Source organism: Scardinius erythrophthalmus (genome assembly GCF_964197995.2).
Source record: "Scardinius erythrophthalmus genome assembly, chromosome: 4".
In the NCBI taxonomy this organism is placed as follows: Eukaryota; Metazoa; Chordata; class Actinopteri; order Cypriniformes; family Leuciscidae; genus Scardinius; species Scardinius erythrophthalmus.
The window spans coordinates 45,340,161-45,344,395 of record NC_138224.1 but is presented as its reverse complement, the minus strand read 5'-3'; positions in this window follow the sequence as shown (position 1 = coordinate 45,344,395).

Here is a 4,235-nt window from a genome sequence, read left to right as displayed (position 1 = left end):
GCAGGCATTAGACATTTTCGAGTGCATGTGCCATGTCTTTTATACCAAATCAAACACACAGTGTGTAAATCAGTTTCTTCAAAAAACTGACCACATTCGTGGAATAAAAATTCCACAAGACGCTCTGGATGAGAAGCAGGCAGTGGACGACCTCATCCCTCCAGAGGCAAACACAATATTGGCCAGGTCACCATTTACAAAAGAGTTTACTACTGTACTTGAGGCTGTCATGTCTATTGAAGATCCTGAGGAGGACACTGAAATTGACAACAACAAATATCATTGTCCAGGGATTCTGGATATTCTGATGAATGACTACATGCCAATTTTTCCACTCTGGTCAGGGATAATGCTTGGTGATTTGAAAAGATTAAAAGACAGAGAGTCAGATATCAGATATGACGATGACCTACAGAAAACACATGACACGAACTGTCATGCTAAAAACTGGTTCTGTATTGTCAAAGACAAAATCCTACAGAAAAAACTGTACCATCGCCCAGCAACATTCATACAAAAAATGTATGTGTCATTGCAGGGAATGTACAGATAACACATCCTGCAACATGACATTCCAGACAGAATGTTACAGAAGTGTTTAAATGTGAAACAACACAGTTTGGAGGACTTTGAAGAAAAATGGGCCAAGAAGAGCGTGTGTGACCGAAAAGAAAGAAAAAAACAAGTACTTTCATACCTTCTCCTAAAGAAAAGGTGAGTAGTACGGCCATTAATAAAGTATTAAAACAAAATTATTTTTAAGATTACATACATGACCGTATAAAAACGATGTAATATTATAAGTATTTCTAATATTAACAGAAAAGTTAATTGTTACAACATCGCATCAGATCCTTCATTTCTGCCTTTCCTCATAGGCATTCACAGCTTCTGTCGGACAGCCGAAGTCTAAAGTAAAAGAGACTGACAATGTCAGAGTTGTGTCTGACAATTGCCAGGTAAGACTAAGTCAACTTAAGGCAAATCAAGTTGCATTTGAAAGATTTTACTTCCAATAAAAAATTTGCAATAGATTTGTAAAAGATGTTTTTATGCATGTTTTGCCAGGGTTTTGTTGCATTTACACTGTTATGACCACTAGGGGTCACCGTGGAGACAGGTGTTGAATTGTTTCGAAGTCAATACGGCACATTTGCTTCCACTGTTTCACGAAGCCTGAATCTGCCCACCACTACCAAAATAATCTTTTTTACATTATTGAAATTCTCTTTTAGGAGCTATTAACACGAAAGCACTGTCTTGCGTCAATCTGCATCACTTTAAAACAAAGACTTGACTAAGCAAAACTCTACTTGACTTGACTTAAACACTCACCACACAGCGGTTACATGAACAATACTTGACAAGGACACATGGCAAACATACAATGCAGATGTGGCCTTTAAAAACGCGCGTTTTCTCCCGCGGCAGTCGGCAATTCTCGCACAGTCTCGCAGAATTCTGCAAGTGCTTTCGGAGGGCCTACTTAAAAATCCCCTCAATTTGTTTCGCTTCACAGAATATCCACCAGGTGGCGCATAAAAAACAACTTTACATTAGATTTTTTATTTTACTTCACATTACGTCATGATTGTGGGAAAACATCCACAATAAAATATAAATTATAAATAGTTATAGACACAAATATTTACAGTAATGTATTATACAGACATTTGAAAATATTTGTAAATCCAAAAGGTTCATCAAAGTTGTCTTAAGACAAGAAGGGGTAATGGACAACGTTTACAAATTTTTATATCCACCGTAAAAAATGTCTGTGAAATTAACTGTGTAATTCTGTAAAATCATGACATCAAAATTTTTAATTTACAGTACTATTTTGAAAATAGTACAAATGCAACAAAACTGTTGCTTTTACAAGAATGTGTTAAAATAATATTAATTTGTAGAATTTACAGATGTATGCAATTTAAACAGAAAAAAAAACTATGCAGAAAGCAACATTGCAGTTAAAATTACAACATGACAGCGTTAAAATATTTTTCGGACATACATATTCTCAATAGCCTATCAACAAGAAAATGCAAATTTTATACATGTTATATTTTTACAGACAAAATATGTTCAAGTACAGCATAACTGTGTTATATGAATTTTAAAATTCATATTTAAAAACAGGCAATGGGTCTTTAAGGTCCAACAGCACTGTAAAATTACTAGCTAAATATAAACTGGTAGGAATTGCAAATTGTATGTCAATGGTTAAGGGGACATTAGCCAAACCGTTCATTTGTTATTTTGAACAATTAATTAATTCAATTGTAAATGATCAAATGAAATAATTTCTTTTTTTCATTTACAGAATAATGTCATTTATTAATATTTATATTTTGTCGATGTAAAATTTACATTCCCATGTAACGTTACATGAACATCTGCGTTTGAATGTCCAGCAGTAGATTTCAGATTATCGCACGGATCAGCTGTTTTGATGAACTTCACGACGAGAGTGCATGCACACCAATTCTACCTGCGAGTGCATGCACACCAATTCTACCTGCGAGTGCGTATCAAATCTGGTAAGTGAACGGTTTGTTTTCTACAAACTTGAAAAATATTATTTATAAGACAATTATCCTCCTGGGACCCAGAAAAAAAAAGTTTTTTGAATTTAGTTTTTTTCCATGTCATCACACTGTTTAGATCACAATAAACAAATGTTAAAAAAAACATTTTTGCAAAATAATATTTTATTCATAAGTTATGCTATGTCCTCTGTAGTGGACGCCAGGACTAAGTTGTTTAAAAAATAAAATGACATGAAATTATATGTATAGGCAAAAACAATGGGATTTTTTTTTCAATCACCAATAAATTTGGGGGTTTCAGGATTTTTTCAACCAAAATTTGTATAAGATTATTCTCAACTATGTTATGAAAGAAATAACGGAATGAATTGATACACCATTTTACATTATGCAATATGTGGGTAAAATGTCCATAAATTAATATTCCCATTCAATGCAATGTATATATAAACTTTATCTAATTTGCACCTTAATGTGTTCTTGGAGCAACATTTAATGAAAAAAGAAGTGTAATAATTGGAGTAATAATTGGCAACATTTTAATAATAATATCTAATATTTTATAGGAATATTGATGTATAATTTATTTCCATATTCACTTGTTGTGTCTCACAAAATGCCTGATAAACATGATTTAAGTCCTGGTGTCCTCTACAGTGGACACGTTTGAAATCAACGCCCTGTTCTGGAACAGAAAATATTTTTTTTATTTGAAACCCCTTAACATTTTCCTGAGATGTTGTTTTATGAAATACAATTTGAAAAGTAGTCCAATTTAAATTATAATTACAATATATTATCATATTTCCATAAGAATGCTACATTTGATCACTAAATTAATGTCAGACATTTTTAAAGACCAAGGAGAAGTTGTTTTCATGGTGAAACCTCCAAACATTTGGTATCTCTGAAAAGTCCTGAATGTGCTCTTTACAGGACACCCAGGTTGTGTCATGTGACATGTATGACCGTCAGAGAAATTCACTAAAATATAATGTCCACTACAGTGGACAAAAGTCTATTCTTGGGTCCCAGGAGGATATATGTTATTACTGAGGCTATTTTGCGTGGACTGGGTTTCATGTTCAACGCACAACTATTTCAGTTTGTTTCTTTCATGCTGAGTAATGTTAACTAGTATAAAAAAAGAGCGATTTTGTTAGTTTGCTTAAAGTCGACTAATGTTTACTGTCATTTCTGCAGCAAAGCAGATTTCTGATTATCACAGGATCAGCCATTTTGACGAACTTCATGAGTGGGAGTGCCCGCCAATTCTGCCAGTGAGCTAGTGGAGTTTTACATGTAAAACTGCGATCTCTTGCACTGGTAATTGAACAAACAGTTTGTTTTGATAAAAAACAATAAATAGAAGTATATGTTTGTGACTGAGGTTATTTAGTCAATAATGCTGACGAATTGGGGGTTAATCAGGGTTTTAGTTTCTTTCATGCTGAGTAAATAAAGTTAGGATTAAGAATAACGTATAATTACGGTGACCGGGAGGGGACATGTTCGGTTCACTTATTTTTGTCATGGCCACAACATATAAACTCGTGGGAACGTGATATTAAGTCGTGGGAACGTCATAATATCTTGTGGGAACGTCATATTAAGTCGTGGCCACGAGATCATTTTGTTGAGGTAACGACATCATTATGTCATGGCCACGCGATGCAAAGTCGTAGC